This window comes from Callorhinus ursinus, unplaced genomic scaffold (genome assembly GCF_003265705.2).
Source record: "Callorhinus ursinus isolate GAN/ISIS: 27379988/994484 unplaced genomic scaffold, GSC_fseal_2.0 scaffold54, whole genome shotgun sequence".
Taxonomy (NCBI): Eukaryota; Metazoa; Chordata; class Mammalia; order Carnivora; family Otariidae; genus Callorhinus; species Callorhinus ursinus.
In genome coordinates this window covers 16930318-16943964 of record NW_027397116.1, presented here as the reverse complement: position 1 = coordinate 16943964, position 13647 = coordinate 16930318, and the positions used below count along the sequence as shown (strand labels likewise).

Below are 13647 nucleotides of genomic sequence, written 5' to 3'. Positions count from 1 at the left end.
AAAATTCCTAAATGATTTTTTTGACATAGACAAGATGATACTAAATTGTTTTAATGGAATGGCTAAGAAACTAGAACAGCTAAAATAATTAAAAGAATAAAGTAGAACTTGATAAAAAGGAAATATGAGAAATCACTTTACCTGATTTTATAACTTACTGTGCAACTACAGTAACAAGACTCTGGTAATGTTAGAAGGAGGCACACATAGATGAAGGGAACTGAATAGGGAACTCAGAAGTAAACCTACAAACATATGCCCAAGGAAAGACAGCCTTTTCAACAAAAGGTGGCAGAGCAATTCACATCCGTAGAGCAAAAAAAAAAAAAAGAAGAGGAAGAAGAAAAAACAAAGCCGGGAACCTTAATGTAAACCTCCCATCTTACACGATTAACTTGCAATAGATCACAGAACTTAATGTAAATCGTCAAACTATAACACATTTTAGGAAAAAAAAAGGAAAATTTAGGAGTAGGCAAAGAGTTCTTAGACTTGATACCAAAAGTTCAATCCATCCAGGGAAAATTTGATAAATTACATGTCGTCAAAGTGATTTTTTTTTCCTGTCTGTGAAAGACCCTGTTAAAAGGATAAATAGACAAGCTACAGATTGAGAGAAAATATCGACATACAGCATATCCAGCTAAGAGCTAGTACATACATGAGACAAAGAACTCTTAAAATTCAAAGTAAATTTTTAAAAGGACACAATTCAATTATAACATCAAAAAGGGCATGAAGCAATACTTCACCGAAGATATACAGACGAGTACATGAAAAGATATTCAACATAATTACCCATTAGAAAAATGCAAATTAAAATCATAATCCAGTATCACTACACACTTAGCAGAAGGCTAAAAGAAGTGACAACACTAACTGCCAGTGAGTGTCACTAACACATTGTTGGCGGGAATGTAAAATGGCACAGACACTTTGAAATCACTTTGGAAATTTCTGAAAAAAAACTGAACCTGCAACTAATATATGACCTAGTAATTGCAGTCCCGGGTATTTATCATATAGAAGCCAAGATTTCGGTTCACATACAAACTTACACAAATATTTATAGCAGCTTCATTTGAAATAGCCCCAAAGTGGAAACAACCCAAATATTCTCAACTGGTAAATGGATCAAGCAACTTTGATGCATACCTAACATGGAACAGTACTCAACAAGAAATTCTCCATACACACTTCAACCTGCATGAATCTCCAGAGAATTAAGCTAAGTAAAATAACTCTGGTCTCAAAAGGCTATAGATTCTATGATTCTATTTATATAACATTCTTGAAACAACCTAATTATGAAATGGGAGAACAAATTAGTACTTGCTGGGGATTAAAAGAGGGGGTATTGGGTGGAAGGGAAGTGAGTGTGACTGTAAAAGGGCAACATGAGGGATCCTAGTGGTGATGGGAATAAGCTCTATCTTTACCGTAGTAGTGTAAACGTCTTGGTTGTGATATTGTGTTATAGTTTTTTAATAACTATTATCAGGGGAAACTGGGTAAAGGATATACAAGATTAGTTTCTGCATTATTTTTTTCAACTGAATGTGAATCTATAATTATGTTAAAACACAAAGTTTAATTTAAAAATGTCTGTGACAATAACATTTTCTAAAAAGTCACCTACAATTAAGTTAATCAGCATGTTTCTCAAGAATCTCCCTGGGAGAAGTCTGGATATGTTGGACAATGGGGATATTTTTCCCCCAAAAGAAATGAACAAATGCTTAAATATACTGTTGTGTTAAATTCACCAATTTAATCGGTTTTACATATTTATCTTATTAAAATAAAAAGGTGTTTCTGAATTAAGTTATTTTATCTAGGATTTGCACATCTTTGAAATATAATTAGAAAATTGAACTTTTATGTAGCATCATGACCAGGGAAATGCACGTGTTATTCTGTACATTTATTAGAAACTTGAGAAAATCAAACATCATTTTTTCTTTTTACTGAGATATAAGTGACACATGGCATTATATAAGTTTCAGGTATACAACATAATGATTAATATTTGTATATGTTGAAATGATCACCACAGTAAGTCTGGTTGAATTCACATCAGTTTTCTAAATGTGTACTTTATACACTTGATTAATAAAATTTTTAGAATTGAGATGCTAACTCATGATGGATTTTCCATGCCTGCATTCTCTCATTGCTTTTGGAAACTCCCACCATTTGGTTTCTGTGATAAAATTTTTGGCAAATTCATTTGATTTAACATACTAAAGTCCTCTCTCTTTAAAAAAAAGTCTCTTAGTCATCAGAATAGTTCATGTTCAATGCAGTTCAAACTATTTCTCTAGATCACCTCTCTATCATTAAATGTTGATTCAATGCAACTAACCAAAAGATGTAACAAATGTACAAACATCAGCATAAACATAACAGTAAGAAAAATGTTGCAGGACTTTGCTTACAGAGGAACTTTTTAAAAATAGATCTGAAAACTCTCTTGGATGTTATGGTACTTCAAAAAAAATAATGGAGAGAAAATGTTACGTCTGAATGAGATTTTGTTTAATTGCATAATACTTTACATTTTAATTTCCTCTCTCAAATATTTTCACTCTTACCTGTTTTCTCTATTTACTTGTCATTATCTGTAATTGTTTTTGATAAATGTGCATTTGATAGTTCATTCCACATTTCTTATTTTTCTTTGTAACTTATCAATAATGCGTCATGTCTACCATTACTATCTCTTTTGTAATTAATTAGTATTATGTTGCTAAACAGCCCTCTTAATGCAAAGTTATAGAACGCCAAAATTTGAGAAATAAGTGTATAATTCATATTTTAAAGAAAAGTTATAAATGAACTGTGTCTGTAAGAATAATTCTTCAACTAAAACAAACATAGACTATTAGTATTGGCCTTACCCTAGATTCAAATTTTTGTGCTAGGATAACACCAAGAAAAATTTCAGCAGATATCCAAAAGTTCACCCTGTTGTTTTCTGTAGAGGTCCTTCTTTACCACACGATCTAAAACTGCAACTTACCCTTAACAACTTTTTATACTTTCCAGTTATTTTCTTCATATGCATTGTCATTATTTCACATATTACATTTTTACTATTTTTATTTTCTATCTTTTGCACCAGAGTATAAGGCTCCATGTGGCAGAAACTTTGTTTTTATTATTTAAAATTTTTACTGAAGCATCTTAATAACCTACCTAAAGAATTATTTTGAAAAGAAAATTTTGATTAAAACCTTTCACAAGACATGGGACAGGGGAATCACATGAAAAATTCAAAGGAAAACAGGGCTGTAAACACTAAAAGTAGATGAATAGAATTTAAAGACAAAAGCTGAAGTTTATTCTAGTATCTCAAATTGATGGCATATTTTCTATCAAAATATAAATTGCCAAGAGTGACTCATAAAGATGTGGACAACCTGAACAGGCTGTTTCAATGAAAATAAATCAAAAAGATTTACAAAGGATTACCAGACCCAGACAGTTTTACAGACTATTTCTATCCAAATTTTAAGGTAGCTATTCTTTTTTTCTGACCAGCCTCCTTGCTTTTCCTGGAAAACACGAGATAAGCTTCCCTCTCTGGCTCTTTGCACTCACTATTCTGTCTCCCTAGAGGGTCTTTCTTTGAGCCTCATGGTTCAAATGTCACCTCTCCTTAAGACCTGCCCAAAACACCCAACTCAAAATTGTCATCTTCCATACCTACCTGGCACTCCCTATTTACCCTTCTTAATTCTTTTTTTTCTTTTCTTTTCTTCTTTTTAAAAAGATTTTATTTATTTATTTGTCAGAGAGAGAGAGAGCGCGGGCTCAAGCAGAGGGACCAAGCAGGGGAAACAGCAGACAGAGGGAGAAGCAGATTCCCAGCTGAGCAAGGAGCCCGATGCTGAACTTGATCCCAGGACCCTGGAATCATGACCTGAGCCAAAGGCAGACGCTCAACTGACAGCCACCCAGGCATCCCCTTAATTCCTTTTTTCCACACAACTAAATACCATCTATGGTGCTATATAATTTACTTGTTAAATGTACTTATTAACCCTACCACATGCATAAATACACACTGGAATGAAAACAAAGTGAACACAAGTACTTTTGTCTCTTTTGTTCACCCCTTATTTCTGCTGCCTTAATACATACCAACTGTGATTTCTCGAATGAATAAATAACATTTACGAGCCAAGCATTTATCTCTTACACTCCTTGAACTTCTTTTCACATAGAAAAAAGAACACTTACCTTTCCAGAATTATTTGGGGAAAAAAATGTTGCTTCTTTCTTCTTCTCACTGGCTCCTCCCTCTGGGAAAAGAAGGGACATTTGATCAGTAAGAAGAGAAAGAACATCAATGAGCGTGGACAGTACAATTCCTTTGCTCTATTTTTCTCTTTTATTCTCACTTTCACTTAGAAATGTCATAAATACACTGACTTCAAATCAACACAGTTTGGTACTAGAAAATGTTAAATCACTAAAGGTATTGCCAACTAAACAAGGAACAATTTCGTATTACTGTTAAAAATATTATTTTACAACTTCATAATGACTATTCTAGCTAATGCAATATCCTCTCAAATAACATCAGATTATATTTCAGAAAACTTGAGAAGCAGCCAAAAAATTATAAATCCTTCTAAAACTATAAAACTCAAGATTCCCAGAACTAATATTTTAAAAATCTATTACTTTTTGTGGATCAATTGTAACTATTGAGGTATGAATATATTTTAATAAAAATTTCAATGATAGGAACGATAAAACAGAAAATATAGAAGCTGAGTGTGTTAGTATCTATATTTGTATAGATAAGATAATACATATGGAATCATTTAAGTAAAATCAAGTATTAGAAGCAATAAGTAAAATGCTATAAAATCAGCAAAGAAGGTTTATAAATATCCTTTTAGAAATTTACCATGGTCATGTTGTGAAATGGTAAAAGCAATTTTCTAAAAATATTACTTATGACACGATTTTATTCATATCAGCAAAACAAATATAACTCTATTAATTTTAAAAATTCTAATTAAATAACATTTAAGACATTTTTCAAGTCAGAAGACATTTGGTGAAATCAAAGTTAGAATACCTTTCTGTCATTATGGGTCATTTAGCCTGGCAATTGAATAAACAAAATTTGCTGTGTTGGCAGAATTTAATTTTTCTGCCGTGTGAAGTTGGTGTCTTTAAGCAAAATCCATTCAACCAAATAGTGCATTTTCTTATTGTACAGAACATAAAAATGCATAATGAATACCCAGTTACATAGTGATGCTTGAATAGCAGTAACACTTGGCTTGATTATAATAAGTTAACGTTATCTTCAATTTTGTTTAAATAATATAACAATTGCCATTATTATTCCTAAGATGTGTTTTTTAAGTGTGCAAACATAGATCAAATTTATTTTTATTTTTTTAAATATTTTATTTATTTATTTGAGAGAGAGAATGAGATAGAGAGAGTACATGAGAGGGGGGAGGGTCAGAGGGAGAAGCAGACTCCCTGCTCAGCAGGGAGCCCGATGCGGGACTCGATCCCAGGACTCCAGGATCATGACCTGAGCTGAAGGCAGTTGCTTAACCAACTGAGCCACCTAGGCACCAACATAGATTAAATTTAAAAATGCCCTTTATTCAGCCGTTAACATTGCAAGTTAATAGAAGAGTTTTTCAACTATTTATAGCAAGTTTTTCTATATAGCCGTCCTTAATTTTACAGTGCATCCCCATATTTAATAAACTATAATCCGAAAGTATATGTTCTACAATGTGCTAGCTCAGAGTCCTGATTTAATTTTTTTTTTTTTCTCATCTGGAAGATGTCCTAGTTTAGGGTACTTTTGCATAGAAAAAGAGGGACTCAGCTTCTGGTCCTGTTTTAACTTTATCCATCCCCCGAATTAAAACTCCACTTGTTAGAGTCTATAGAAATGGTATAATGCATGCTTCGTTCCAGACCACCTGGAGCTTAGTCAGTTTTGCCTATCTTTCTGGTTGCCTTAATTCATGTCCAAGTCTGTAACATTCTTGCTATCCAGTTTCCCTAGGTTGTTATTGTCGGTTCTCCTCTCCCCCATAATCACACTCAACAACCACCACCACAGCAGCAGCAGCGAATGAAACAGAGTACACACTAATGAGAACCAACAATGTGATCCTGTACACAATGCCAGAAAACTGTCAACTGATGAAGAAATCTATCAGCGACACAAACCTTTGGTTACAGTTTGTTTCTACTCCATAATCCCTTTTTTCCAACTTCTGCAATCAATGACAAAGTCACTCTCTAACTGCCCTATTGGACAAAAGCGAACTATACCCTCATCTCCCCCCCCACACCCCACATTCAAATATTCTTTAGCCAAGTTCAGATCCTGAAGGAGGACACAGATCACAAATGTAATCACACATTGCACTGGCAATAAAATGTCAGAGATGAAAATGCATTAGAAACAAAACCTTATATGCAGCATTTTTGAATACATATGATTGGTTTTGATTTTAAATTTGAAGCAAATGCTAATATTTCTATACTGATGATATGACTAGTGTGAGGCTCACTTCTAAATTCATTTTTAGGGGCATCTGGGTGGCTCAGTCGATTGAGCATCAGACTGTTTCGGCTCAGGTCATGATCTCAAGGTTGTGGGATCAAGCCCGGAGTCAGGCTCTGCAATCAGCGGGGAGTCTGCTTGGGATTTTCTCTCTCTCTCCCTCTCTTTCCCCCTCTGACGCTTGCCCACCCAACCACATTTTCTCTGTCTCTCTTTCTCTCTCTGAAATAATAAATCTTTAAATTCATTTTTATATGATGTTTAAATACTTTTCATGAATGTACTGCCTTAAAATGAATGCATAGTTTTTCTTTCCAACGTAAAAATTATTTTTGCTACCATATATTACGGAGAAATGCTGATGATAATGAACAGAATTAAATATTTATGAAAAGTATTTTAATTCATGATGATTTTTAAATATTTTTTCTTTGTTACTTGAATTCTCAAATAATAGCACTAAAAATAGACTACTGCTTGCTTCAAATAAATCAAGATATTGTGAGAGATATTTTGTAAGTAGATGGGGCTGGTGGTTATACAACCTTGTGGATAGACTAAATGTCATGGAATTCTTCACTTTAAAAGGGTGACTAATGCTAGGTGAATTTTACCTTAATAAATTACTAATATATGTATATATTGTTCAAATTTATATCTTTTATAAATATCCCAGAGGACAAAGTAAACCTTATTTAGTGAATTCGTGATTTTAAAAATATACTATCATGTCGGGCGCCTGGGTGGCTCAGTTGGTTAAGCGACTGCCTTCTGCTCAGGTCATGATCCTGGAGTCCCAGGATCGAGTCCCACGTCGGGCTCCCTGCTCAGCAGGGAGTCTGCTTCTCCCTCTGACCCTCTTCCCTCTCATGCTCTCTATCTCTCATTCTCTCTCTCTCAAATAAATAAATAAAATCTTTAAATAAATAAATAAATAAAAATATACTATCATGTTATGCAACTCAATTATTTAATATTTATTAGACTATATTCTAGCATTCCCAAATTTCCCTAATTTTTGATTAATCAAATTCAAATTTTGTGATCAAGCTGTTAGAAGGTGGAGGAGGGACAGTCAAGTATCCTCCAGACTGAGAAAACATTTTGAGACCAAAAAATGAAGGAAGCTACTCCATACCATTTACAGAGTTTTATGCAGTGTAACTTAATGATGGGTGAATCAGGCAGAGGGATAACACAGATGCCATGCAGCTATTCTCCACCAATCCCAGACCTTAAGCCGCAGCTTTTATAGAGCAAGGAGCATCGTGGCAAGGTCAAAGGGAAATGATCTAAATGGTGCCATCTGTGCACCAGATGATCTCTACTAGTTATCTAAAATGGGGCCTCTTGTGTGCCACTTTAGGGAAGGTCAAAACAAGCCTACCTGCGTTCTGGGCAGGGCATACGTTACCCTGCAGGGGGCCTGGACCCTGGGGCCCCGAGGGAAGTCATTTGGCGGGCATGAACAAGATGAAGGGCTTAAGATAGAGTCAGTGTTGGGGCGCCTGGGTGGCTCAGTCATTAAGCATCTGCCTTCAGCTCAGGTCAGGATCAAGCCCCACATCAAGCCCCACATCGAGCCGCACATCGGGCTCCCTGCTCCGCGGGAAGCCTGCTTCTCCCTCTGCCACTCCCCCTGCTTGCGTTCCCTCTCCCGCTGTGTCTCTCCCTGTCAAATAAATAAATAAATTCTTAAAAAAACAAAAAGAGTCAATGATGTCAGCACCCCACGCAGGCAAAGCTTGAAATCAAGTAAAATTTAAGGTCATTTCATATTTTATCCATATGTATCTAACTAAGCAATTCATGACAATGAGTTAGAGAATGTTGGTTGTGAAAGCAATTACAGCAGCACAAAGATAAGAGTGTATATTAAATAACGGAAGTGTATTAATTCCTTTGTATTAATTACCTAGAAACCTCATAGCAACCCTACAAGGTAATTATTGTCATTCTATTTGTGTATGAATAAACTACAGTTTAGATTATTCACCTTAATGTTATTGACTATGAAATCTGAGCACTTTTATTTTCACTGGGATACTTATATCAACCCATGAAAGGTATCTTTCCGAAAAATAACAGTCTATAACTGTGTACTAAATCTGTAACTCAAATGAGTTGTGGGAACCTTCCAATATATTCAATGAATGCCTCTGGCTATCTGGAAATTCTGAGAAAATGCATTAAAGGAATGGAATCTGCATTTTGAACAAGGACAATAAGTGAGACATAATAAAAATACACTTTATATTTCTTTCCCACACTTTCTGTTTAATATTTATGTGGCAAGCAAATTATTTTTTTTTTGTAACTAAATGAAAACTCTGGCAAAGCCCAAGGCTTCTCTGGTAACTTTCATTCATCAAGCCTGGCTTCTTTTCAGCATTTTAAATGACCCCTTCTATAAATTAATTAAAACTTTACTTTTCACTCAGAAGTATCACTTTCCTCTTGATTCCTCCAGCTGGAATCTATCATCAGTGGACTTGACACCTTCATGGAAGGGAGTGTGGTTGGCTTTTTTCTTTTTCCTGTTCACTTCTCCTTCTGCCCCCTCCTAGTCTTCTGGCTAACTGCAGTTACGTACATCTCTGGGATTGGAGCCGAATTTCTTATCTGAATGGGACAATTGCAAGATACTTTTTTTTTTAGACCTGCCTGATATTTAAAACTATTTCTCTCACTGGCTCATCACATGGTTCCTCTGAAGATCTGTTGACATTCATCAGACGAGATACTTGGGGCAATGTAATTCCTCTCCTTCAGCAGCCTTATCTACTCTCCATTTAGACTATTTTATTTTAGTCCACAATAACCAATGTTTTCTATTAGTATCCTATTATCTTCTGATAAAAATTTCTTGTTTCAAATGTACAACCAGAGCAAATATTTTCCTGATGTGTTCCACATGGAATATTCCCATGATTTACACTTGATTGACCTTCTTGATCCTGTGGATTTTAAGAGTGGTCTAAGTGATTCTCATCTCCTTTAACTTTAATAATCTCCTCTAACTTGCTGCTTGGAGTTCAGTACAAATGGTTATAAAGTAGAAATTAGTAATCATAAAAAATTGCAAAGCTCCAAAATTACAGATGTCTGTATTCTGTTTTTTTACAGACTAAAACTTGAGAACACACTACATTTTACAAAGTTTGACCAACTTAACATATCATTTACATATTTATAGGCCTTCTATGGCTAAGTCTCACTATTATTATTTAGAATCTAGCAACCATCATAAAATTCATGCCTGGCAAACATTTTAATCTGCCTTTCCTTGCTTTTAAAAAAATTAAAAGGAGTAAAAACACAGATATATTTGAGCACATATTTACTAATTGTGTTGCTCTTCATACCTTAGTGAGATTGGATGTAATCTCCTGTCAGCCAGAAAACTATATTTAACATTTCCTTTAGGCCAGGTCTGCTGGCAAAGCATTATACCAGCTTTTCTCAATCAGGGAGCATCTCTGTTTTGTCTTTTTTGATGAATATTTGCCTTAAATATAGGAATCTTTTTGACACTATTCCCTTTCAGCAATTTAAGGATGTCATTTCAATGTTTTCCAAACTCTATTGTTTCTTTTTTTTAATTAGCAGGTTATAATTTATTTATTTTTTATTAATACGTTATGTTAATCACCATACATTACATCATTAGTTTTTGCTGTAGTGTTCCATGATTCATTGTTTGTGCATAACACCCAGTGCTCCATGCAGAACGTGCCCTCTTTAATACCCAACACCAGGCTAACCCATCCCCCCACCCCCTCCCCTCTAGAACCCTCAGTTTGTATTGTTTCTGATGACTAGTCAGATGTCATTGTATCATTCAACACCTGCATATCATGTGTCCTTTTTCTCTAGTTTCCTTTAACACTTCTTCTTTACCAGTGATTTTTAGTGATTTCACTATGATGAGCCTCTATACCATTTTTCTTTCTTTTTTATGCTAGAATTCTTTCAGTTTCTTGGACCTAAATGTTGACAGTTTAACCAAAGTTGCAGCAATTTCTGTCACTATTTTTTCAGTTTTTTTCTGCTATATTGTCTCTTCTTTTTGGAACTCTGATTATATATAAATTAGTGGTAGGGCAAGTCCAGTGATGCTTACTGCATGATGACCAAAGGTGGAAGCCATCATTTCAGTCTGAAAAATCTCAATAATGCATATAATCAAGTGTAATACTGCCATTTGCATGTTCATACAGAAGAAAATCATTCAAATGCACAAGTGTCTTTATGGAAATCTAACTGAAATCTCATCACTGCAACCAACCTATTCTGCCTCTACAAATTGAATATTTCTGTTTTCTCTCTTGAAACTGTTTACCCTCCTCCCCTTTCATCAATTTTAGCTGCTATCCTTTTCATAAATTTCAGTTAAACTATTTTGTTTCATCACCACAAAATCCACAAATTTACTTTCATTTGTGCTTATATTGTCTTTTTCCACCTTTACAAATGAAGACGTACACGGCTCTTCAAATTCCGGTCTGTTCATATTTACTTTAAAATTTACTTTCACTCACCATTTTCAGTTATTTCCATTCCTCTCTGGACACTCTAGAGCAATATATGCTCTAAAACTGTTACCAACTCGAGTCCTTGGACTCTCCAAGTAATAGAATTGACTGGGGTTAAACCAGAATTTCCAGTCAAGGCTTTCTCTGGGGCTCATGCTTCATCACATAGGAGACAGCAAAAGGAATGGGCTCTCCATGCTAGCTCTAGAAACAAGGGCTGGGAAAGTTTTAAAGAGCTAAGGCAGGAAAGGAGTGACCTATAAGCACTAAGGCCAGGGACAGATACAGGAAGTTAGTCAATAGGTCACCTTGTACAGTGGACAGAACATGCACTGCATGTCTCATTAGCATGTTAAATCTTCACCCCTGGGCATGATTATTATTATTATAATGAGGGAAAAAGTCAGTGAAAGGTCAGCTCGGGCATCCACCTTGGTGTGGACTGTTTTGGTTTGGTGTTTGCCAGTATTTGCAGTTGAGTCCCTCCTTTGGTAAGTATTCTGCTTCTGGATTCCTCCAAAATGTGCTACTCAAGAGACAAAGGGTTTCCACTATCAAGAAATGCTGGATTTGTGGTCAGGGTTGAGGGGATCTGAGTCCAGTTCCTGCTCTGTTTCAAAACCACCCATCTAAGTCAAAACCAAAACATGATCCAAGAAATCAAAAGAGGAACAATCTTTCTCATTACATTATTCTGCCATTACTAGCATTTTAAATTTAAAGTAAATATTCACAAGAGATTTGTCTACATTAACTGCCCTTATATCCTTTTTACTTTATTCCAATATCATTTGTAATAGCTTCCACATCAATGAACTTACATGATTGATCAAGGAAAAAAGAACAGTGCAAAAAAGAGAGAAGACATGAATAAAAATAAACGTATGGATTGAAAAGGGAATCTTTTTTGGTTAACTGGATAATTTTAAAATTACAGATTAATACATTGACATCTTTGCTTAAAGGATTTAAAACTTTAATGGCCTTTATTCTCATATAAACATAAATTGTAGAAGCGGACTAATGAAAAAATTATTTAAATAACTTCAAGTGTAATTCAAATATATTCCCTTTAAAAATCAACAGCCATAGGTAGTTCTTTTTGGCAAATGTCAATAAATCCTACCACACATAATATAAATATTCTGAAATAAGAAAAAAATGACTCTCATTCAAGTGGTAAAGAAAGGAAAACTGTAAGTTGGTAAAATTTTTTAAAAAATGCAGAAATCCAAAATCTAATATTAGCAAATTAAATTGTGCAATGCTAATAAATGTTCTGCTATAATCTAATAATATGTTTTGCAGGAATGCAAAGAAGGCTTAAAATTAAATAACTGACTAATGTAATTCAACACAAATTGAAGAAAAAAATTACCTAAATATCGATAATCATTTATAACTGGTCGTAAATTTATACACATATATATACTAAAGGATATAAAAGAGCCAGAAAAAAATATAGATATATATCATTTTTAGGCATGGTAAAAATCAGTTATGTAAAATATCATTTCTCCATGAATTGTTTTTATTTTCTTTATTTTTTAAAAGATTTTATTTAACAGAGAGAGAGAGACACAACGAGAGGGGGAGCACAAGCAGGGGGAATGGGAGAGGGAGAAGCAGGTTTCCCGCTGAGCGGGGAGCCCGATGCGGGGCTCGATCCCAGGACCCTGGATCATAACCTGAGCCAAAGGCAGACGCTTAACGACTGAGCCACCCAGGAGCCCGTCCATGAATTGTTTTTAAAGTTCAATTAAATGCCAAAAATTTTTTTTTTTTTTGGAAATTTGTGTTGCACTCTCTCTTTCTCTCTCTCTCTCTCCTTTTTCACTTTCTTTCTCTGTCCCCCCCCCATATATCTGTTTGACTCTTCAAAAAGAGACAGGAAAAGGAAAAATAACTGAGGCAGTGGATCCTTGATCTACTGGATATCAAGACCCTATTATAAAGACAGGATAATTAAAATAGTAGGACACTGGTCAAAAGTTAGGTGAATAGGGGCGCCTGGGTGTCTCAGCCAGTTAAGCACTGACTCTTGATTTCAGCTCAGATCATGATCTCAGGGTTGTGGGATCGAGCCCTGTGTTGAATTCCATGTTCAGCCCAGAGTCAGCTTGGGATTCTCTCTCTCTCTCTCTCTCTCTTTCTTCGCCCCTCTTCCTGCTCATGCTCTCTCCCTCTCTAAAATAAATAAATAAATCTTAAGAAAAAAAGGTGAATAAATAGCAATGAGTATAATATCTAAAATCAGATTACATTCATATGCATATGCACATACACATGTATGTGCATGTATGAGTATGTGTGTATATATACATACGTACATAAATGTGTGTGTGTTTTTATTATATTTATTAAATTTATTTATTTATAAATTTATTATATAAATTGGTATAGAAAATAAATGGCTTTATTTCAATCCAATATGGAAATTATGGTGTTAATGTTATGAAAAGTTAGATATCCAGTTCAAAAATGGAAAGATAGGTTCCTATATGCCAGTAAGTTCCAGTACGATGAAAATTCATGTGACAAACAATTCAA

The 13647-nt window shown here is 34.6% G+C and overlaps 1 long non-coding RNA gene across 1 annotated transcript in view; it reads right to left on the bottom strand.

Moving 5' to 3' along the window:
- The window catches only part of LOC141371027 (uncharacterized), a 112516-nt gene that overhangs the window by 87126 nt on the left and 11743 nt on the right, over positions 1-13647 (bottom strand). The window contains exon 2 of the long non-coding RNA XR_012375629.1: positions 4246-4307. This is a non-coding gene — a long non-coding RNA (uncharacterized lncRNA). The remainder of the gene's footprint in view (positions 1-4245; positions 4308-13647) is intronic.